General features: G+C 46.6%; 1 long non-coding RNA gene across 1 annotated transcript; it reads left to right on the top strand.

Moving 5' to 3' along the window:
- Positions 1-10,203: 10,203 nt before the first annotated feature.
- Positions 10,204-20,598, top strand: LOC125940527 (uncharacterized). The gene is made up of 3 exons (XR_007463729.1): positions 10,204-10,342; positions 16,399-16,482; positions 20,491-20,598. It is a non-coding gene; the product is annotated as an uncharacterized LOC125940527 (long non-coding RNA).
- The last annotated feature ends 4,234 nt before the right edge of the window (positions 20,599-24,832 follow it).

Below are 24,832 nucleotides of genomic sequence, written 5' to 3' on the forward strand. Positions count from 1 at the left end.
CAAACATCTACGAAGGAGTGTGCTCTTTGATGTTCATCACGCACCCACTGCAAGACACATTGGGGTAACTCGCACGTACGGCGCGTTCGGCGCCGCTTCTATTGGCGCGGTCTCGCTCGCTCCGTCTGACGCTATGTAGCTGCTTATGATTCCTGCCAGCTTCGGAAAACACCTTGCTACCTGCTGGTTATCTCCAGCCGATCACCGTCCCTGTGGAACCGTTCTTTCGTGTTGGATCAAACCTTCTCGGCCCCTTTCCCACGTAATCCTCTGGCAACAAATGGGTAGCCGTTGCAACTGATTACGCCACTCAATATGCCATCACGCGGGCTCTCTCGACCAGTTGCGCCACTGACGTCGCAGACTTTCTCTTGCGTGACATCATCTCTCCATGGCACCCCGAGACAGCTGCTTACTGACCATGGCCGTAAATTTCTGCCGAAAGTTATTGCCGACATTGTGCGTTCCTGCTCCACTCAACACAAGCTGACTACCTCACATCATCCTAAAACCAATGGCCTGACGGAGGGGTTAAACCGTACCCTCAGATATGCTGTCCATGTACGTTTCCAAGGACCACCACGACTGCGACATTGTACTTCTGCGTATAATTCTTCTCGGCACGACACAGCCAGATTTTCTCCATTTTATCTACTGTACGGTCGCGAACGAAACCTCGCCCCTTGATACTGCACTTACTCTTGCTGCGACCTCAACAAGCGAGTATGCGCTCGACGCCATCGCCCTCTTCGGCCATGCAAGTCAGCTTACCCGTACTTGACTGACGTCCTCGCAAACCATTCAGCAGCGTCTGTACAACACCCGCCATCATGACGTACATTTTTGTCCTGGTGTGCTCGTGCTCCCGTGATTGCCCTCTTGTCACGTAGGACTTTCCGAGTAGCTCCTTTCGCGATAAGCGGCGCCCTACCGCGTGCTGCGCCAGGTGACGCCAGTGACGTACGAAATTGCTGCTGTCAGTTCGACCTCTCCCTCTAATCTGGCATCCAGTGATTTCGTGCTAGGCTCAAGGCCTACTACACTGCTTCCGAGTCTTGCCTTTAGTTGCTCAGGGACGGCGCTTTTGCCGCCTGGGCAATGGCTATTTACGATGACGAAGAGGCTAGAAGTGTGAAGACGACGTCGACTATTAGAGGCTAGCACGGGCTGTTGCCTCTTCGCCAAGAGCGCTATATTTGTTTGTACATATACTTGTATATAGCTTGTCTTCTGCGTCTTCCTACGTAACAATAGTACTATATATTTTATAGGCAATGACAAATACTGGCACAATTTCACCTGAAAGGCGAAGCAACGATTCCGATAGCAACTTACGAACTAAACAAAGTAGTTTTATCGCCCGTGTAAACTTGTACACATTCGCTGACTATCTAACTTAACAAGCACAGTGTAATGCATTCACAGGTAAACACATCTCACTCGATGACAGCGGAAAATCGCTATTAAAACGCTGGAGTAACGAGGCGCAGCTACAGCGGCGAGCGAATTTACCTCCGTGCCGTCTATCGCTTCAACGTGAACTATCGCTTCAACGTGATACGAATCTACCGGCACTAGTTACAGTTGTCAACACTTCAGATCGCTTTGAAAAGGAGGCCCGCGCGGGCGCGCACTTTTTCCACATGGCAAATCGCTTGCAAGATACGGCGCCCGCGCCGCCGTCGTTTGAGTAACCACCCACCCTACCGATGCCTCTGGCACGCGACAGCAGCAGCATACTTCCACCCCACCTTTTTCGTTCGTGTGCGCGAGATTCAGCCTCAATTGTCGGCCAACCATCGCGAGCTTTCACTCATACATACGGCGTACCGCACGCGGTGACGATGTTATCGTGTTATTTCTGACAGAGCATTGTTCCGTAGTGCACGATAAAGAACCCCAGGTAGTCAAAATCAACTCGACTACGGCATGCCGCATAATCAGAACTGGTTTTGGCACGTAAAACCCCAGAAAGAAGTTCCGAAAGTAGAAGGGCTGCAGTTGTACGCATGGGTATTGGCTTAAGACAGCGCAGATCCATGCATTATAAGATGTTGTGGTGTAACTTGCCCGAGGAAAAGAAGGCGATCGCCAGTTCTCGGGGCTGCTGCAGGTCTGGTACCTTTCGCGCTGGAGCATTTGAGCTTGTCACAATTGCAGCCGACCTGTGGTGTCTCAAACTCTTGCACCCTTGCACCAAACTAGGTTGCTCACTGCGCCTAAAACACAAATTAGACCACTTAGTGTGCTGCCGCATTTCGCAGCATTAGGTACATCCTGTGACCTGCGTTTTTAATTTCGACACAGCGTGGCGCAAGAGCTCAAGGCCCTGGGTTAGAGATTGTGAGAGCAAATAAATATTCATATAAATCGCGTTTTTTACATGAATCATTATGACAAGGGATTGGGAACTGTTTAAGCCGCATCTGCATTAATCACAAAGAATTCATATGTTATTTAGGTGCCGTCTTATCATTGTATTGTTTACGCAGTCCAGGAATAAATATGTTCACCGTTAATGGTGTTACTTGCGTTTCAGAATGCAGCAAGAAAACTGAACAGAATTCAAATAATTGGCCTGCTCCTTTCATCTGAATTGAATGCATCCATGGAAACGCTGCCGCTTATCAAAGGGTAAGTTCCTGTCCATGAGTTTCAGTTCGCGCGTCAGGAACACCTTCGCTTGAAGTTTGGTGACTGTCATTTCAACATTTTTAGTGTAACGTACGGGAACGAAAACGTACGGGAAGGAAAATGTAAGGAAGACGTTAAGAGACGGGGTCCATCTGGTGCCTTGTTCCAAATATATCCAAGCCAAGAGATTCCATTAGCAACAATCTTAATTACGCAGCCAAAGCAGGGTACGCAGCTGTTTCCCCATCAAATCTCTATCGAAATAGGCGCGCTGTTGCTGGGAGTCGACCCCATGACGCTGTTGTAAGCATAACAGATTGAGTATGTAGAGCGACTCTGAAATGAAAGTGTCAAGTTGGAATACGGGCCCAGTGATAAAACTCCGTGTTATGTTAACATTATTTCAATTTTTTATTCCTCGTTTTTAACAGCAAAACAGTGTATCTCGTCTAGCTGTTTTCGCGGAAAACTAGGCTCCCGATAATGACAAGGCCTGCTTACACGTGAAGGTTCTTGTCTATTTTACATTTTAACCACGACTTCTGACAATCAATTGCACCTCCCTTCCGTCGCCAACGACTACAACTGTATGAACGCGAGCGGGGTTCAGATAGTCGAGTGATAAGCGGGGAGGCCGGTTTTCCCTTTACCCCGTGTGACTTCATCTCTGTCCGCCAGGGGAAAGACAAGCTCTGGCGTCGGCGGAGGAACGACGTGAGGTTGTCCACTCGCTTAGCTTTTGCATGTCGCAGAACGCCCAATAAGCGCTCGCATATAGAGCGAACGAAGGAAGGAGTTGTATTTGCACTTCTCGCATCTGGAATGGCCTAAATTGATTTATAGTGATATATTCTTTTTCTTCCAGACTGGAGTTGATCACGGTGACACCGGAATGTGAAGCTGACGTTTGGAATGAAACGAACGTGCTCGTAAGTACGGCATTCTATGAGTGAGTGAATGTGGTGTTATTCGCCGTCTGTCGACGGGGCTCGTCTTCCTTGCCAGACGACCGCATTGTACAGGAAAATGCCGGCGAATTTCTGATGGTGACAACAAACCATATCGTTGAGCTTTCTGCTTGCGGAGTAATATATGGCTTTCATGGATTGGAAGGAGTTCCGGGTTCATCACCAATTTCTCTGGAATGAAGCCTACTGTCATATATATTGCGAGCATTAGCCTAGGACCTTATTCATGCTAAACGGCTAAAATAAATTCAGTGGTATTACGTGCTAAAACCACAATCTGATTATGAGGCACGCCGTAGTGAGGCACTTCGGTTCATTTAGACTACCTGGGGTTCTTTAACGTGCACCCAGTGCAAACTGAACTAGCGTTTTCGCATTTCACCCCCATCAAAATGTGGCTGCCACGGCCGGCATTTTATACCATGCATTCATGCTTAGCAGCGCAATACGTAATTCATGCTGATATGTCTGCTATGCTGGGATCCTAAATAACGCTAAAAAGACAGAGACAAAGTTTGTTCAGCAGACGCCACTTTTTGGAATGCAAGTAATCACAAGCCCGTATATTTCAGGTTTATTCATCAACAATGTTAATTTTATATAAAGGCGCTTGGGGAGCTGCAAAGTTACAGGGAGCCCCAAAGTTAGGAACTGCTTGGTGATAAGCAAGCAATACAGTTGTCAGGATGAAGAGAGTTGTTGACATGGGTCTTGAATACATGTTCCGTGGTTCATGGTTTAATAATCGAATGTGGAATATAAGTTTATTTGCTGCTATTATGGTTCTGAAGTTACCATAGCTAGTGTGCATTACCGGCGGTTATCAAGCTCAAAGAACGTAACAATGCTAGTAATTACAAAAAGCTGCACAAAAGTAGTGTTACGGTAAGGCTGAAATTCATAAAGAGCGCCGATTTTTAGGCATTAAAGTTGGCTTAGGTGTGTGAAGTATGTGTAGCCGTAAGCTGATAGGCAATAAAAATGACTGTGAATGTGCGCGTTATGTGGACCAGCTTTAGCTTTTCGCGGTAGCTCGTCGACATTATAAGCGCAAGTAAAAATAGTTGTGTAACCTGCGTACATGATTCAGTGGGCAATGATCAGAAAAAGCAACGGTCCATGGTTGGAGTCCTGAGGAAGCGCCCTGATTGATCTTAGAATAATCAGGGCGTTTCCCTTCTTAATAAGTTGAGAAGCGCAAGTTTGGTTCAGTAACCTGGTTGATTTGCATGCTTTTTAGGATTGAATAATTTTTTCTAGGCTTGAAATTAAACGTGTATGAAAAAAATTTTGCTACAAAATTGCCATAACGAATTAGTAGGCACTTCTACGGAGTATGGATAGTAGTTTTATCGGCCGTATAAACTTAGAAACATTTGCCTACTAAATTAACAAGCATGGTATCAGTGCACACAGGAAAACATGAACACACCACACTCGATGACCGCAGACACTCGCTGTCGAAACGCTGGCGTGAGGAAGCGCGGCGGCAGCAGCGAGTGAACTTCATGCTGTTTATCGCTTCAACGTAAATGAAGTGCGCGAAGACAGCACGCACAGTAATGAGCGGTCACTTTACCTAGGCTCTGCAGATCACTTTCCGATAGGGCGGAATAGGCAGTTGCTGCCGGAGTACAACTCAAGCCGAAGAAAACATGTGTGAGTAGCTTGCAGCCGGTGTCACGTGCCTGCGGCTCCGGGAGAGATTGTTGCTCGAGGGTGTCAAACTGACGTTGGAACATACTGTCCAGATAGCACTTCTGCGTGAGCGGACCCAACTGGAATCCGAGGCCTTCGCCAATACAGTGCAACGAATTCAGCAGCAGTTACGCGACAATCTAACCAGACAGGGCCAACGAGAGGATCACGCCGATAACGGCACACGCCCCCCGAGTCACCGCCGCTTCAGCTCACGTCACGTACAGCGCGTCCGCGCCGGATTTGAATGCCGCCGCCGCCGTTCCCCCGCGGACCAGAACAGCAACTGTTTGCGGAAACTGCTTGCCATCAGCATGTCCCGCTCGCGGTCGCACATGCTTTAACTGTGGACGCCGCGGTCACTTTCCGAGAGCTTGTCAAAGCTCCCGCCGGACACGAGAATGGCACTCTGCCGATGTCCACGAAATCGCACCTGAAGATGCTGCAAGTGTCATTAGCATTTTGGCGGTCCGTACGGAAAATAACACCGGCATCTACATCGATGTCAAGGTTGCACCAGTTACCGCGACGACACCCGCACATGCCACGACGTTTCTGGTTGACACAAGCTCGGCCGTGTCCATTGTGAGGGAGCATCTATTCCAAAGCCTGTTTAGCATTTCATGCTCGAGTCTGGTACAAAGGGAAATCAGTCATAACATTTCATGTTACGCCATGTGGGACAGCTCTTTGGGCCTGAATGCGGTTCAAGCCCTCAACCTTCGCATTATGGGAGAATTGCGCTGCCTGCACATGTCCACGGAGAGGCATGCAGAAGTTCCCGCCATGAGCCCCGGTTTTCAACCTCGAAGCGCCACACAAAAGCAGCGCTAGGCCCTCCCAAATTGATTCTGCGAGACTGGTCGCGCCGGTCTCGCGAAGCTAAGGGCCCTACCATTTTCTGTCCACCAGCCGGTCTCCGACGAGATCTAGAAGCACTTGCAGCAGATGTTATCGAGAGAATCAACGCCTCCCAGTAGGTCTCTCCACTCGTAGCAGCTCGCAAGGCAGACGGTAGGATTTGACTGTGCGTCGATCTACCAGAGCCTAACAGAGCTGTAGTAGCAGACAGCTATACCTGGCCTCACATAGAGGAACTGCTCCATGCCCTCAACGGAGCACGCTGCTTCTCCAAGGTGGACATGGCATCGGCCTACTAGTATCAAGTTGTGCTCCACCCAGAAAGCAGAGACCTGAGTTCATTAAGCATAACTGCCTTTTAATTTTCAAGAGAGTCTGCTTCGGGCTGTCGTGAGCACCGGCTGCATTCCAGCAGACCATGACGAAGATTCTTGAAGGCTGCAGAGGGATCTTGTGCTACTTGGACGGCGTAATCATTTTTGGGGAGATTGATAGCGAACACAAACAGAACCTGAAGGAAGTCCTTGAACGAATAGCGGAAGCTGGGCTCAATCTGAACGAGAAATGCGTCTTCAAAACATTGGAGCTGTCTTAGGGACATCGGGTCAGCGCAGAGAGTATAGCACCGCTCCCCAAACAAAGTTGACGCGATCGTAAAGGCTCCTGCGCCTACAGATGCAGCCACGCTACGCTCTATTTAGGGCTAGTTGAATACTATGCCAGGTTTGTCCCAAGACTGGCAGATGAGGTAGAGCCAATGCGCCGTCTACAACAAAGACGTAGCCTTCCACTGGGCCGACGCCGCTAAAGAAAGTTTCACGAGGATAAAGAGACTCCTAGCATCCCACAAGGTCCTGCGAATGTTTGACCCGACGCTGCCCGTCATTGTCTCAAGGGATGCATCTGCATACGGTCTGGACGCCGTATTGCAACAAGTGGAGGGGTCCCACATGCCAAATGTGGCATTTGTATCGAGAACATTAACAGAGACAGAACGAAAATACTCGGTTGGAGAGCGTGAAGCTCTGGCCTGTCTATGGGCCTGTGAGAAGTGGCACGTTTATCTCTGGGGCCGGCCGTTCACCCTATTGACAGATAAACAGGCTCTGGTCGCCTTGCTCTCGTCCCGGAGCACAGGACAGCTGCTCCTTCGCATCCAAGTAGCAGGTGCCTTGTCCCGACTGCCTGTTCCAGAAACAGAGGGTGGCTTCCAAGTCGAAGAGGTGTGTCTTAAGTTACATCGCCTGTACATCTAGAGGATCTTCGTGTTGCTACCGCTAAGGGTGGCATAATACAGCAGATCACGCACTTATCCGGTCATCATGGCCTACCCGGAAAACACTTCTTACAGAATTGCCATCCTACCATGATGTACCGGAGGAGATTTCTGTAGTGTATGGGCTTGTTTTGCGCACAGAACATGTTGTGGTACCTGCCAAGCTAATTGATACCCTCATCGAAACGCTGGCCCACGACTCCCACCCGGGAATAGTCAAGACCAAGCAACGTATCAGGGAAAAGTACTGGCGGCAATGTGTTGGCAAGCAAGTGGAGACCGCCATCCGAAGCTGTTTGCCAACCCTCGGACACGTGCGCGAAGAATTTACAGGCACCGCTCCAGCCTTTCCCACTGCTTGACATGCCCTGAGACAGTGTCAATAGACATCATGGGGCCCTTTGAACGTGCACCAACTGACTGTCGGTTTGTGGTGGGGGATTTCTCCAGATGGCCAGAGATTGCATTCTGCAGTGACATCACTTCCCGCACGGTGATGAACTTCCTCCTTGGTGTCTTTACATGAAAGCGTTACCCTACAGAAATTGTTTTGGATCACGTCCGACAGTTTACGTCAAGTTCATTCGAGTGTTTCCTAGAGGACAGGCGTATTAAACATTTCTTCTCTGCAGTTTACCACCCTCAATCCAATGGTGCAAGGTAAAGGTTTAACAGGGTCCCTAAATCATACATACAACTCTCTCTACAGAAGCAGTGACCCATCAAGGCCACCATTACGGAATACCTGACTATTTCCCGCGCCACCCCCACAGCGCCACTGGTCTGTCCCAAGCAGTGTTGCTCCATAGACGCCACATGAGGACATCGCTACAAGTCATCGGCCAGCAAACCGCAGACTTCGGCACCCATCCCGCCCCCGGCAACTGCGCAGACTTCGGCGATATGTATACAAGGCGTATTCAGACAAGAGAAGAGCAGCCGGGGAGCCCAAATTCAAAGTGGGTGCTTACGTGCATGTCAAGTGTCCTCTACCTGGAATGAAAGGCACCACTAGTTTTGGTGCTTCACTCAAAATGCTGAAACGCATAGGACGTTCGTCATCCCACCTCGAGGACGGCTGGACGTGGAACGCCTCTCAATTGTCTGCTGTGCCACACAAAGCTCTACAAAAAATGGCGAGACAAGAATTCCTGCGGGGGACATGCCGGTAGGCAACGCCAGAACACGGACACCGTCCTCAGGAACACGGAGCACCACATCCTAAAGAACACCAACGCCTGATGCGGCACAGTCTCCAGAACCGCTGGCGTCACGACTGCCTCCTTGCACGCAGAGCCCACCTACACGGCCAGTGAGTCCACTAGCTAGAACCATGACCTCTGGACTGTGTGTGCTGCTCCGCCGTTCTACACAGGAGCGAAGACCGCCAGTAAAGTTCAGGGATTATGCGCGATGAACTTACTGATTGCAGTGACTTCAGTAAGTTCATTGAAGTCACTGCAATCAGTAAGTGACGATTAGGAAATCGTCACCAGTGACTTTAGTATCAATTTTTTAGCGCAATAATTTAGTTGGCCGCCACAAGCAGTGCCAGTTTTTTGGTTGTATGCATATAACCTGCGTTCTCTTGTTGAAGGAGTGCTAGATGTACCTAGCCCGCTGCACCCTCCTCTCGTTCGCTCGGTTACGCCGGGAACGCCGAAGCTCGCCGCAGGAACGGGTGCCTTAGCTGCGTTCTAAAATTTAAAAAATCGAAAAGCTCGCATTCGTGCATAGCGTTCGCCACCAGCGTTTCCGGGTAAATATTGCGGTTACATAAGCTGCAGTTGCCGGGAAGCGTGAGAAGCAGTCAGGTATCTTAAAATGCTTTCGCGTTCCATTAAAGGTGAAGCTTAAGTGTCCTCCGAGTATTTTCCTTTCAATTTCTTCTAATTCTGGTAAATCCATTCTATGCATGCAATTAATTGTCTCTGGTTCTCTCTTTTTGATGACTCCTGGTTGTGTCTACACTTTCAATTACGTACCCTATACTGGGTTGCCAAATTTCTTGACCTCTTCCACCATACTGTGTCCACGCTTTTCAGCTACAAATACGTGTGCACCATACATAGTCTCCTATTTATTTTCATCGATGCCCTAAGTTAACATTGCCCCCTCGGAGCAGTCGGCAGCGCCCACCGCATTTCACTTGTTTCTTGGGGAGCACACTGAATAGGACGGCCGGCGAAAAACCTTCCAATATGCGCAATCTCAGAGGCCCTATCGTACCACTGATATATCATGCGTTATACATTATATGGCACTACGTGTTCGGTTATTCATCGAATTAGGTTTTATTCTCATACGTCATGGCTAGCTTGGTAGCGGAGTGCGAACACGGCGCTTCTGCAGCACATCAAGCTGATAATTTTAGGTGTTGCAGGTGCTCTGAGAGCCTGAAATTTCCGGCGATTAGGCGCTGCGGCTAATAAGAATTTGGTCAGATGAATATTGTGGTCATTAGGTATTTTGAACGTCTACTTATTAATGCCGTCGCTCGCACTTACACGGTGCTTGTGAACTGCCTCAGTTTCACCACAACTATTACGCACACTGGTGTTCCTCGCTCAGCTTTGTTATGAGCATGTCAACTGGGATGTTACCTCTTCCTTCAGCATACACTCTATATGGGCAAGGTACTGGTTGTACTAGCTTCATCCTGTTCAGGCAAAAGTCACTAAAACCAAGATAAGGAACTTCCTTGTTGTGAGAGTACGTTTGCTTTTAAAAAAAATATTGTCATTCGTTCTCGTCTCACGCGCAGGTCTTTGCAAATGCCATCAATAGTAATGTTGAGAAGGAAATTGCTCTGTCTCTTTCTGCTGCTATATGGAAATATTCAATTCCGGCGAAAGAAGCCACAGACAACTGCAGTGGTTGGGCAGACAGCACAACGGATATTGTGGTAAGTGTTTACAGTGGTATTATTGCATCAAAATATTATCGATCTTTACAGATCGATAATATTGACCACACGTGGGAGATTAAATGGCAACAGTGCTCACTTCCGCCTGGTATTGCTTGTTTGTAAGCCCACATTTGTACAGTGTGTTAAGCATGTGCGAAAAAATGTCAGTTTCGTCCTAAGGGCGAAGCAATGAATGTGATAGCAGCAAAGCAATGTCATACGAAGTAAGGTGAGCGGTTTTGGTAGCAATATGAATTGTACTAAACATGAAACATGAGCTTATTAAGTAAGGAGGTGTGCTGCGGCGTAAGTAGACCGACATAGAGAGAATCGATGACCACGATAAGGCGCGTGTGAAACGGTGGTGTTGATGAGAAGCGCTTCCCGTGGGCAGAGCGTGCGAAGGGACACACCTGTAGCGCTGCACTGCCGATCCGGGCAGCATTGCATGTGTAGAGTGCGTTGGAAAATGTGACCCGATGATTACTAACTGAATTAACAAGCGTGGTGTCAGCGCGCACAAGCAAACATGAATAGTTTGCTTGTGAAAACTGCATGAAACTGAATGAGAACATGAAAACTGAATGACTGCAGACGACTGTCAAAACGCTGGCAGCAAGCGCATCCGCCGCAGCGGGCGAAGGTACGTGCGGTCTATCGCTTCAACGGAAACTGAGCGGCGAATGCACAGCGCATACAAAGGTCAGAGCCGTGTGGAGATAAGAGACGGTGTGGGCGAGCGACACAGCTGGGCAAAGTACGAACGCGGTTGTTGGCAGAGCTGCGCCCCCCCCCCCCCCGCTCCGCCTTCTCGCTTTCTTGTTTTCACGTGGGAGATTGAGTGGCAAGTTTGCAAGATAGGCCTTAGGTGCCGCAGCGCAGCGTCGCCCCGCCTCCCTCCCTCCCTCCCATACCCCCACGGCCTTTCGCGCGACGGTCGCGTTTGCTTTCCGCCTTGCGTTCGCTCTCCGTGATATCGCGCGTCCCCCGCACGCTTCCGCTCGGGCATACGGCGCGTGGCGACAATTTTATATATACGGAACCTCACGGCAACGGCGACGGCAGAAATCCGCTTGAAGTGTCCATGTAATTGCTATCGCAATATAAAGTTATTGACGTCACTATCAGAAAGACTGAATATGTTGCTCACAGCTTCGAATCCAAAAACACTTCCGCAGGGCAGAATCATACAGATGATTCACTGACACACTACTGCTGGTTCTTCCCACAAAAGCTTATAGGGCCACACGTGTGTGCGCTTTTGCCCATAGTCTGCGCGTCACGAAATCATGGCTCACAGCCACAAGATCCGACATGCCCAACCGGCTGCGCATATTTATCGTCACTTTACTTTTTGTGCGTGCGCCCGTAGTCGATCATTGAAACATCACTCGTGTGCGTATTTGCACTCCTTTGTCTAAATCTGGAAGAGCGCCAACATTATACTTATCCATAAGAAGGGAGACGTTAAAGAATTGAAGAATTACAGACCCATTAGCTTGCTTTCAGTATTGTGTAAAATATTCACCAAGATAATTTCCAATAGAATCAGGGCAACACTTGACTTCAGCCAACCAAGAGAACAGGCTGGCTTCAGGAAGGGAGATTCTACAATGGATCATATCCATGTCATCAATCAAGTAATCGAGAAACATGCGGAGTACAATCAACCTCTCTATATGGCTTTCACAGATTATGAAAATGCATTTGATTCAGTAGAGACACCAGCAGTCATAGAGGCATTGCGTAATCAAGAGGTACAGGAGGCATACGTGAATATCTTAGCAAACATCTACAAGGATTCCACAGTTACCTTAGTTCTACACAAGAAAAGTAGAAAGATACCTATCAAGAAAAAGGTGACGCAAGGAGACACAATCTCTCCAATGCTATTCACTGCATGCTTAGAAAAAATATTCAAGCTCTTAGACTGGGACTGAGTAAGAATCAATGGCGAATATCTAAGCAACCTTCGATTTGCAGTGGCATTGTCCTATTTAGCAACAATGGAGACGAATTACAACAAATGATTGAGGACCTTAATAGAGAAAGTGTAAGAATTGGGTTGAATATGAATATGCAGAAAACAAAGATAATGTTCAATAGCCTGGCAAGGGAACAAGAATTCAGGATCGCCAGTCAGCCTCTAGAGTCTGTAAAAGTGTACGTTTACTAGGTCAATTACTCACAGGGAAGCCTGATCATGAGAAAGCAATTTGCAGAAGAATAAAGGTCGATTACTCACAGGGGACCCTGATCATGAGAAATTAATTTGCAGAAGAATAAACTTGGGTTGGAGTGCATACGGCAGGCATTGCCAAATCCTGACTGGGAGCTTACCCATTTCGTTTTAAAAAAAAGTGTACAATCATTGCATTCTACCGGTGCTAACATATGGGGCAGAAACTTGGAGGTTAACAAAGAAGCTCGAGAACAAGTTAAGGACGCACAAAGAGCGATGGAACGAAAAATCTTAGGAGTTACGTTAAGAGACGGGAAGAGAGCGGTGTGGATCAGAGAACAAACGGGGATAGCCGATGTTCTAGTTGACATTAAGCGGCCATGTAATGCGTAGAATGGATAACCGGTGGACCATTAGGGTTACAGAATGGATACCAAGAGAAGGGAAGCGCAGTCGAGGACGCCCGAAAACCAGGTGGGATGATGAAGTTAGGAAATTTGCAGGCGCAAGTTGGAATACGCTAGCGCAAGATAGGGGTAATTGGATATCGCAGGGAGAGGCCTTCGTCCTGCAGTGGACTTAAATATAGGCTGTTGATGGTAATGATGATGATGATTTATCTAAAAGGTGCTACGAAACCTTTTAGAATATATTTCTAGTACAGTGGCCCCATCGTTTTACGCTTGAAGTTATTGTTAACCATCGTTAACCCATCGACTAGAGCTGGACGCCATTGAAGCCACATGCCGCGATACCCTTCTGCATCTAAGTAATTGCCTCATTCGACCATATTAAAAGGTCTGGGAAACACATCCCAGACCGCAAGTTTCTCAAAGTTCTTTCACGACTGGCTACGGGCGGCCGACTACCGAGTTTTTTCACCATGGCGGGCTTCCGTCAAGCTCAAGCTCGAAGTGACACGTAGCCCAGCTCACCGAAGCCAGGTAGAGGAGTGCTTTCATCCAATTAAAGGGTTGCGTGCTCAAAGAAGCAAGCATCTCGGAGGACGTCCTGCAGCTGCTTCCAAGGTGCCCAGGAGCGCGGTTCATCAAAAAATACCCACCCACGAGATATGACTGAACCGAAACCTGTCGGCGAAAGCCAATCAGGATCACTATAGACTCCTTCTGAACGGCGGTTGGCGAAATGTACTTCGCAAGGTCGATCCAAACATACGGATAAGCGACTAAACAAGGTGGTGTCGTTCTTCAGTAGAGGGATCAAAACACTAATCCACCTGGCTTCGGTGAGCTGGGCTACGTGTCGCTTCGAACTCTTAAAACTAATGCAGATAGAGAAGGATGATGCTTTTGTAGTCAATTTTCGAGCCTTCAACGAGAAAGCTTTCTGAGCACTCAACAATAAAATTTTTACCGTAGGAAAAGCTGCCGTATGGGTCAAATCCAAGATTGTTGCTTGCTAAAGCAATTGTAGGTTCAAAGGTAGAAACTTCTCCGCAAAGACGCACAAGCCTGCTATTCCTTTCTAGATTGTTGTCAGCGAGGGTGGGTCTTGGGAGGTTCATGTTAGCAGGTTCCTGCGAACTAAGTAGAAGGCACTTTAAGTATATGGTCCCGAGTTAAGTGTTCCCGCTTGACCCTGCACATTCAAAGATTGTAAAATCTTTGAATGTTTGAATGTGTGTAGTTTGAATGAAGTGTAGCTTAATTCTGCCTCAGAATTGCGCTGATCAAATTGTGCCCACAAGGCTGCATTGCCGATTTAAATCTTATGAGCCGGCTTTTGGCTGCAGGCTTCCTGTCTTCAATTCTAACTACCATTGCCTAGACACTACTGCATACCTGAAACATTGAGCAGATCCCGTAACTACTACGCAGACCTGAAGAACCACGCCTCAGATTGAGCCTTATATCCACAGACTTCCCCATAGGCTGAAAAATATTGTGCGGTTGCCCGAGAAACGCGAGGAAACTATGCGCTCACATATGCAATGCTGGCATATTTGACTGCGAGAAAAACTACCTCTGTGAAATGTTGCAAGTTTCTCATTAACATTAAGAACGTAACATTAAGAACGAAGTTCTTACGGGAGCCCGCACAAAAAAGTAAAAGAAAAGGAAGATGAGTATACGCAGCTGGTTGCGCATGTCGAATGTTGTAGCTGTGAGCCATGCTTTCGGAACACGCTGACTCTTAACAAAAGCGTAAGAACAGCCCGTGTGGCCCTGGAAGCCTATTTCATTCAAAAGACGGAGCAGCATGTGTCAGCGAACTATCTGTATACTTATTCCCTGTGGAAGTGAGTGCTGCGTAGACGGAACGTATTTAGTGCATCGGTTTGTGTAGGTGTCGGAGTGCTTGCGAGGGTGCCTATTTGCGCTTTTTAAAAAAGCTTTTGCTGGCTTCATGCGCCAGGTTTTTTCCAGCCAAGCTAAAGGGTAGGATATGCCAGTAGTGCTATTATTGCACAGATGGCACCCATTCGCGGCACAATTCGTCAATGACATTTTGTATCTCACCTACACCAGATAACTCGTATACTAATTTGCGCACTCGCGTGCGCACAACAGCCCTCATGGGCGCCGCGATCCGTGGTCGCCATGCACTGAACAGGTATACCCACTTTGCCACTCCACTTGTCACCACGAAGGCAGTGTACACATTAGCTTGCATTGTTCTACTTTGCAAATGCGCATAGAATAAAGCTCAATAGCCTCATAATATACGAACTGCTATATTAAGCTATAAGTATGCTGTACACGCGACTTAGTACAGTTATCTTATATACTACATCCGAAGACTTCGCTACCAGGCCGCGCCAGTCTATTACGCGAACAGCGTGCTGGATTCTATCTCTCTAAATCATGGTGCTTTCATTTCCATGAACGGAAATGAAAAAAAAGATGTATATATATATATATATATATATATATATATATATATATACATTTTTTTCTTCCTTCAACATTTTGCTACAGAAGCTATAGGGACACACCCGGGGGAGCAGCTTCTTCTACCTTACAAGATAAGTCGGAGCCCTTCCACCCGGAAGTCCAGCGAATCTGGCGCTCTGGGGGGATTTGTTATGTTGGGGTTCAGTTATATTGGGGATTTGCTATGTTGAATTTAACTAAATTCGGTGCCGGCTCCGAGTAGCACAAGGGGTATTTAACACTTAGACCAAAGTTATACAATGCCCGGCTCAAAGAACTGGTTCGCCGTTCACGGGTGACGGTGTTCTTAGCGCGTTGCAGGGGATGGGACGCGTCAGCGACCATGGGCGACGGCGTCCCTAGCGCGTTCCTCACGCTTTTGTACGGCGTTCCCAGACAGGAGTCCTTGACCAACAGCGGTATTCTGTAAGAGTCCACTAATGGACTTACCGCTTGGGCTGTTGCGATTGGCTCCAGCACAATAGAGGAGCCAGCCGGTCTCCTTCTCGCTTGTTAAGCTGGAGCCAATCGCGACAGCCTAAATGGACAGACCACTAGCTGTACAGAATACCCCCCAATGATCCGTACAAACAGCCAACGCTAACGCGAACTGCTCTCACTCACCTCACTCCTCCGTTGACCTACTTTTTTCGTAGACAGGCGGGAGCCTGCATAGAGACGGCGGCAGAGGCGGCAGAGGCCTGCAGGGCTGCGCACATGCGCCGCAGTCCTGCAGACTCGCTTGACTCCGCGCCACGCTCCGCCTCCTTCACGTGACGCTGGTTATAGTGTTGTAGAAGCAAACGCGTGTGAACCACGGCTTCTCTGTTTATATATGTATATATTTTACTCATATGGACTGAAAATATATCCTGTGGCTCTAAATCCTATATGTCAAAAGTGGCACTCAAAATGAAAGAACATTATCGATGCCGGATAGGGTACCGGCCTTTACAAATTGTTCGGTGTTCTTGCAGGCATGCGTGAACAGAGGGCAACGCTATGAGCAGTGCAGGGTGCAGGGTATGGTCCTGGTCGACAATGATAACATCGCTGCACTGGTAAGGACTACTGTTATCAATATAGTTCAGCATTTCTTACATCTATAATTCCAATTAGATTATGAATATGCTTACAATTAAATTATCAATAAAGCTGTTGACATGTACAATAACCCGCAGTTTCTACAGCTTATCATTCACGCGCAGAATACTTCAAATAACCAAAAACGAACACCCCGGCAACTGGACTTATTCACTGTCACGACAACGTGATGGTGAATAAGCTTTATAATAGTAAGCTGTCGGCATTGTTGCTTCGACAAGGGGTATGAGAAGTCCGGTCTAGCAAAACGAACCAAACTAAAAAAATGAGGAGCCACTCCACTCTGTGAAGGTGGCCAGCGAAGCTGTAGCACATCACGCAGGGTTTGACAAGGGTACACGTATGTATTTTCATTTGATAGTGGTGGTGACGATAGCTTTGGGATTACTGTGATGTACACAGATTGGTTCGGTTACATTATGCAGAAGCCTGGCCAAAGTTAAATCTATACACGACCGTTGTTGAGTAGTTAAATGACTTCTATTGGTGTGGCACATCAAACCCAACTCTTCAAGCACAAACCTAGTGAACAATTTCTTGTGTGGTTTTGAAATGTGCACATTGAAGTCTCCAACAATGATCACAGGGGTAGTGTCATCACGGCTAACCCACGCAAAGTGCGTGGTGATGAACAGCTCGATGCCGCACTTGGCTGTGCCGGAAGATACACTGTTCATATCACAATTCCGTCTTTCCGTTGCACGCCACAGACATCCCCACAGTTGGTGTCATTGTCTTCTTGCGAGTCGAGGGTCTATGTGCTGTTCACAAACGATTACAGTATACCCATCCACTTCAAGCAATGTACCCTGATTGATGTATCTGATTTTTAATTATTTACTATTAGTATTAGGGGCGGAGTACTTGAAGCCTGCTTCACTTGCGCCGCAGGTCGGCCCAGTATTGCAATAGCTCCGGGATTGGCCCTCATTTTTGCCCACATGTTTGTCCCTGAGGGCTAAAGGTATACAGCTTCGCTCTAAAAGCATGAGTGCGGGCAGCACAGCCGTCGATTGTTGAGGCCTACGAGTCAGACGCGTTGCCTATTTATGCATCACTCATCGCACATTGCAGCGTCATTGCTGGTGCTCACCCACTTTCTAGAGTGTACACCGCTATTCCCGTCATGCACGCAATCTGATTCAAGAATCGGCGAGAACATTCGAGAAAGTTCGGACAACTGCTAGCGCGCTATTCGCCGAATGAAATCTAGAGATGTCACGTTGTTGGGATGGTGAATATTACACTTTAAAATGCATGACCTTAGTACGAAGTTTGCACAGCCGTTCATCGTCAAAATATCGCATAATAGTGACGCGCTTCGACTATTTATGTTTAAGTTGTTGAACGTTCCGGTGTTATCGCTTGCCCTAGCTCGTACCGGTTCTAGCATTTACACCGCTATTCCCTTCTCGCACGCAACCTGAAAGAGCAAAGATGGACACAATGCAATCAAGACTTGCAAGTAAGCAGGTACACGTGAACGCAGACAGAATCAAGTCACAAAATATTAGGGCTTGTTAAGTTATGTCACTTTGAACACAACCGCGCATGAGTTCCTATTTTAGTGGTTTTCGAGCGCTTTGTCATTTCTACAGTCCTATCTCACCAAAACTGTGCCCCTTTCAGCAATTCGTCTTATGGAGATCGTGGAGAGCTCCTGTGTTAAGCACTCCTATTCCAGTATTGTAGGCGGCTGTGCAACGTAACGAGTATCGCTGAAATACTCACTTAGCATTTCAGCACTGCTTAAAATCATTTTACTTATTTCCAACTGGCCCAGCTGAAATAATCAATGTCATTCATCATTTAAAGGTTACAGGAGCAGGTCTGGACGAAATCAGTTCAGTTAACATTAAATTAGTAGCTCATCTTATTGCCCGCCCGTTATCTCATGTTACGAATTTAGTATTTAAAAGAAGTATATCCAAGTGAACTGAAGAAAGCAAAAATGATTCCAGTATTTAAAAAGGGTGACCGCTCCTGCATTTCTAATTATCGCCCTATAGCAATTCTTCCTTTCTTTAGCAATGTTATCGAAAAGTGCATTGAAAAGCGCATAACTAAATACTTCTTAAAATTTAACGTTCTTTCACCAAACCTACCCTGGCTTCAGGGTAGGTTCCTCGACCGACTATGCTATACTTTCTTTCAGAGATAAAATAAAATGCGCCATAGATGCCGGTTTCTACGCTGTATCAGTTATCTATCTATTCGAAGCATTTGACTCAATAAGTCACGTCATCTTACTTGCTAAACTACGGGCAGTAGGCATCGATGGCCCTGCACTAGAACTTATAAAATGTTACCTAACAGATTGACAACAGGCTGTGTATTTTAATTCACTTTCTAAATTCAGAATAAACAATAAAGGGGTTCCGCAGGGGTCAATACTTAGCCCACTTCTATTCCTGCATTATGTAAATGATTTACCTGGCTGTCACGTAAATCAGAAACTGAGGCCTTCCTTTGCGCCGATGACACCACTTTACTTGCAACCGATCGTTCACTAACGTCTCTGACTGCTAAGCTAAACTGATCTGAGCAATATTTTAATGTGGTGCCATCTTAACTCCCTAAAAATTAATCCAGGCAAAACGTCTTTTACGCTTTTTCATTCAAATCATAGGACACCTGAATTCATTCCCACAGTCAACCTAAACTCTCTTGTCATCAGTGCAGTAGTAAATGAATTTTCATTTCTTGGTATAATTCTAGATTTTAACTTAAAATTTACAAGGCATATTGCCTATTTGAAGCGCAAACTTGCTCCAGGTATTATAAGAATTCTACTTAAAGCTAGGTATTTTAGCAAACCAACATTGCTAACTCTGTATTATTCATTTATTCATAGCCATGTCAATTATTGTATTACAGCTAGGGGTAACACATATAGCACCGCTCCAGCATTTGCAGAATCGGACCATCCGGATATTATCGTTCAGCTCATTCTACTGCAGTGCTTCTGATATGCTTCAAAACCAGTGTACTGCCAATAAATAAACTTGTTAAATATAACTTGGCCGTAATGTTATTTAAAGTAATAAATGGTCCTCCGCCAGTAAATATATTTTCGGAGGTTACCTTGGTAAACTTGGAACTGCACAAGGTTTGCAGCTAACAATTTCATATTGCCACTAATTCATACTAATAATGAAAAACAATCTGGATATTTCACAGCATTGTGTACTTGGAACAGCCTTCCACTAGATGTCAAGCGCTGTTCTTCATTAGGTCTCTTCAAGAAAACCGTATTTACTTTTCTACTAGAGAAACAAAATTGATCACATATCTAGTTTATTCACGTCACTCCGGCTCATTTCTCTTTCGTTTCTTTTTCCTTTATATGATTTACAATTATGCACAAAATAAACTTTTTTCGTTCGTCTCGTTGTGAATGCTTTAACTACTACACTGACTGTACTAATAGTTATTGACTCTGTATTATACTAATATTGTATTGTATAATATACAATACTAATATAGTATTGTACAAATGTTCCACTTGGTGATTACTACATTGCTGTTTTAAGTTATATATTAGCACAAATATGTATTTTCTGTCAGGAGGTCCCCTTTCAGCTACATGCTCTGGGACCTCCTCCTGTATACTTGTGTAAGCATGTATTCCACTTTCGAAAGAAAATAAACTGAAACTGAAAGATAAACTGAAACTGAAATCTACGATGCCATCAGACCTGACATTAATATTTTACGGCTGGAGTATATCCGCTGTTTCCCAAATTGTGATAGAAAATAAATTCTTATATTATATAATAATAAACGTAATGTCGTATATTAGTGTTTCGTAGTATTCCGTATAGGTTAAGGAGCGAATTCACAGCCTTAAAAACACAGTTGTCTTTTAGATAAAACATTTCATGTGGTGTTTACTTGTGGTGTTTACTGTATGTGATCTGTACTTTACGATGTATAATTTTAGAACATGTCTTTAAACATTTCAGGTGAAATACGCGAGATCAAAAGACATGAATGCGTTTTGCATACACAGTGCTGAACGGATCCTGGACACACTCCCCCTCAACCGCAAATTCCACCTCTTAAATTTCACGTAAGAAAATGTTTTCCCACTCTTTTATATCTTCCTTATATATCTCTGTGCATTGCCTTCTTTATACAGCTTCCTTATATATCTCTGTGCATTGCCGCCTTGCCTCCTTCAACCGCTTGCCTGTCCTTACTCGGCGTCATTGTCATTGTCACTTCATGGATAATTAAGCCACCACTATGGCAGAATTTGATGAATACGGAATAACATTATACAGCTGTACCTCGTACCTCGTAGTGCCCATTTCAAACTCAGAGCTTTTGTTATAATGACACTTTATCTTTTGGCGTTTCAAAACATTAACAGCGGTATTAATATTGATTGTAATGATGCCATTAGTCTGGACTGTCATGGGGGATCATTCACATTTCAAATCGTGTTTCTGGCTGGTCAGTTATCGAGACTGTTTCGAATTTCCATCAGCATAATGTTCCCATTTGTTATACCGGCAGCAGCGAATACTACATATAGATATTCAGTGGTTAATAACGTGTGAAGCAATAAAAATTGTTATCCCTTTCCTATCAATGCATAAATTTCATTGAGGTGATGGGAACATAGAAATTCTCAAGCCTATAATAAAGGTTGTGGCTCTGAAATTCTGAATATATATAGCATATATGATCGGAACTAGCGGTGCATTCATCCTTTTGAGGTAATTGGCGATTTTATTGCAATTTTCAATATATGATATGGCTGGTGTGTATTTGTTGATCATATTCTTTGTATTGCTACAACGCTGAACGTAACGTTGAAGGATTATCATGAGGTGGGAAATACTCAGTGAGACATACTCAGTGGCTGAAGTTGACATAAAGAATATTTGTTGGAGAGCGCCTTCAGTACACGCCCTTAGCGATTGCGCGGCACGAAGTATGGAAGATTTTGCGACTATATTCCGTCGGCTGACTACCTTGAATTTGCCTCTGTTGGGCTCTTGCGGATTCAGCGAGCTCATCGTCGGTACATCAAGGGCCCTCAGTGTCTCGCAGATTTGCTCATCGCAAAGCGTGAGAAGAACCACTCGCTTCTTAGAAAGTTCTACGGTGTTGTTGGCTACTTAATAGAATTCCAGGTACTCTACCCAAAAGAACCAGTCAGTGGCGTGCACAAATATTAGTGTGAAACAGGTTAGGCGCGTACATATACTTAGACAGATATTGGGCAAACTGGGTGAAGTTGCCCCCAAAATGGCACTAGAATGGCCCCAAAATGGCCCTTGTAGTGAATGACATTGTCGGTGGTATTTATTGGGATTAGCATTCCTAGGGTACTTCATGCACATTCCGGGAGCCGTCTATCTACTTATATATGTCTAAGCAATCTCCCGCAAACCTGGGTATCTGAGTAGTCTACAGTCAAACGGGCAACGCGTTGTGCTGTTGCGCTGAGAGAATTCGAAAGCAAGCATCGCGCGAACTTTGGTTACCTGTGTGACGCTTTTTAAAGAATCTTTGACGCTGACATGCGTCACTGGGGATGCAGGACTGGGTATTTGCTATCTTACATTAACCCTTTTGATGCTGAATTGGAGCCCTTTGTATGGGGTACTCTTGTCTGTGCAACTTTTTAATCCACCCGTTTGGTATCAGCCTGGGTATGTGTGCGTCGCTGCTCAATAACCATATTATACATATTGAATAACGAGGTAATTTCCACGGTGAATATGCCACATGCAGTGAGAAGTTCTGTATATATTATCTGGTGTTCGTCGGAATCAAACCAGCGCGGAACACTAACTCTTGTTGCTGTAATTCATCATCATCAGCCTATATTTAGGTCCATTGCAGGACTAAGGACCCTGCGATCTCCAATTACTCCTGTCTTGCGATAGCCGATTCCAACTTGCGCCTGCAAATTTCATAACTTCTAGATTTCTGCCGTCCTCGACTGCGCTTCCCTTCTCTTGGTATTCATTCTGAAACTCTAATGGTCCACCGGTGATCTATCCTACGCATTACATGGCCTGCCCAGCTCCATTTTGTCCTCTTAATGTGACCTAGAATTTCGGCTATCCCCGTTTCCTCTGATTGACACCGTTCTCGTCTCCTAACGTTAGGCCTAAGATTGTTTCGTTCCATCGCTCTTTGTGCGGTGGAGCGTTGTTATTATGCTTTTTGCTGTTATTATGAGCTGTTAATTTAATTTCAGGGACATTCAGCGGCATTATTTGGCGCCTATGGATAGATGCCTGCAAGCGAGCAGCAGAAGTAACGTTAGCTCACCACGTCAGACGGGGTCGAAGTGTGTATTTTGCGTACCCTCCACACCAAGATGCCGGCGCTGTAAGCAGGAGCGCACCGCAAGGAGTGTTCTGCGCTGTAGGCGGGAGTGGCAACGCGAAGGCGGGGCGCGCCGCTACAGAGCTCCCTCCCCCCCCCCCCCCCCCCCCCGGAGGCGAGAAGAGCATTTTCATTCAAAGGTATGGTTCCCACTCAAGTTGCTAAAGCACAGGTGGAACAGTTGAACTTTCCGCAGATGAAACCAGGGCCCATGAGTTGGGCATGTATTCTGGCTTCATGCGGTGAATCGCCACAATGGCCTTGTGGCCTTTCAGGTCACGTTTATGCACCTTAAATGGGCCTTCGTAGGGCACTGCAAATGATGGCGGGAGCCCCCACGGCGGACGTCACTGCTGATGCCGAGCCAAACTGGTGATATAATGGGCAATGAAACTGGTAAAATGGCAGGTGATGAGCCATTGAGTGGTACAGTTGCCAAGGTGACTTGCTTCGTGCAGCTTGGTGAATATTTGACGACCATACGTGGATGGCCCAAACGGGCGGGTGCGGCCCGAAGACGCGTCATACAATTGTACCCGAGGAGAAAGGTAACGGCACATCAGACAGCAAAAAAAACTGGCACTTATATAAGTGCCAGTTCTTTTGGGAACCATACCTTTGAATGAAAATGCTCTTCTCGCCTACGGGGCAGGGAGGCAATACAATGGGCAAATAACTGGTAAAACGGTTATTTTGCGACTATTCCGTCGGCTCACTACCTTGAATTTGCCTCTGTTGGGCTCTTGCGGATTCAGCGAGCTCATCGTCGGTACATCAAGGCCCTCAGTGTCTCGCAGAGTTGCTCATCGTAATGACAACGTTGTGCTTCAGTCTCCATTCTCCTCTGAATTCTACGCGAAAGCACGTCGCCAGCAGCGTTGACTCGGCCCTTGATCTCCCCTAGGTCTACAGTAAATTCGGGGATATAGCTTAGATGCCGAATTTGCCGAGACGTATAAGCACTGTGGTTCCCGCGTAAGCGAATGTTAGTGGTGTTTTTTTGTCGGTGAGCACGTGGAACACGCTGCCTTCAAGAGTTGGTGGCGAAAGTGCCGAATTCCAAGGTAGACGGGGACGAGGTCGCAATTGAAGGTGCATTAACGAGTGTCTGCAGACTGCACAAATATTGCTCACCTAGGCCTAGTGGTCATCGCGCGTATTTCTGTAGTTGCTGTAGGAGTGCATCAATGGTGTTGGAAGGAAGCAGCATCCGGTGATCAGCCGCATCGGTGCGTCGGCTAGGGGATTCTTGGCTTCTTTAAATGCTGTGTCGGGTGCATTTGTCCACTTGAAAGGAGCCAACGATGCCTTGGGATATTTGAGGATGTCCGTAAGTGGCAAAATAACCCGAGGCCACGTTAGGCAGGAAGCGAGAGTGAAAATTAACAAACCAAGGAACTCGCGCAGCTTGCGAAGCGACGTAGGGCAAAGCAAATCGCGCAGGGCTTCAACTTTGCTGTCTAGGGACTGGACTCCTTCACGCATGACTAAATTCAATGGTGTTGACGCCAAAGAGTTGCCGGCCTTGTTCTCCGGTGGTACGAAGCGCTTTCCTTCGCTGATGCTCAGGCCATGTTCCTGGAGTCGAGAGAAAAGCAACCGCAGATGATCGGCGTGCTGTTCTGGTCAAGAACTGGCCAATAGTAACATCCATGTATCTGATGAAATCAAGGCGGCGGATAACCTCGGTGATCAACCTGTAGAACATTTGGGCAGCATTCTTGAACCAAAAGGCCTGCTGCGGCTCAAAGCGGCTGAAAGGTGTGGTGATGGTGGTCTTTGTTATGTACGATGACCACATAGGAATGTGGTGATAGGCTTGAAGTCATTCTTGCTAGTGCCTCCTCTATTTTTTAATGCCAGCCAGATGCGGTCGATCCAACAGTTCACAACCCTCTCCAAGCGCCCTTTCTACTCTCCCCCGTCGGCTAGCGTTCGCGCCTGCTTTACAGTCGC

Source organism: Dermacentor silvarum, chromosome 10 (genome assembly GCF_013339745.2).
Source record: "Dermacentor silvarum isolate Dsil-2018 chromosome 10, BIME_Dsil_1.4, whole genome shotgun sequence".
In the NCBI taxonomy this organism is placed as follows: domain Eukaryota; kingdom Metazoa; phylum Arthropoda; class Arachnida; order Ixodida; family Ixodidae; genus Dermacentor; species Dermacentor silvarum.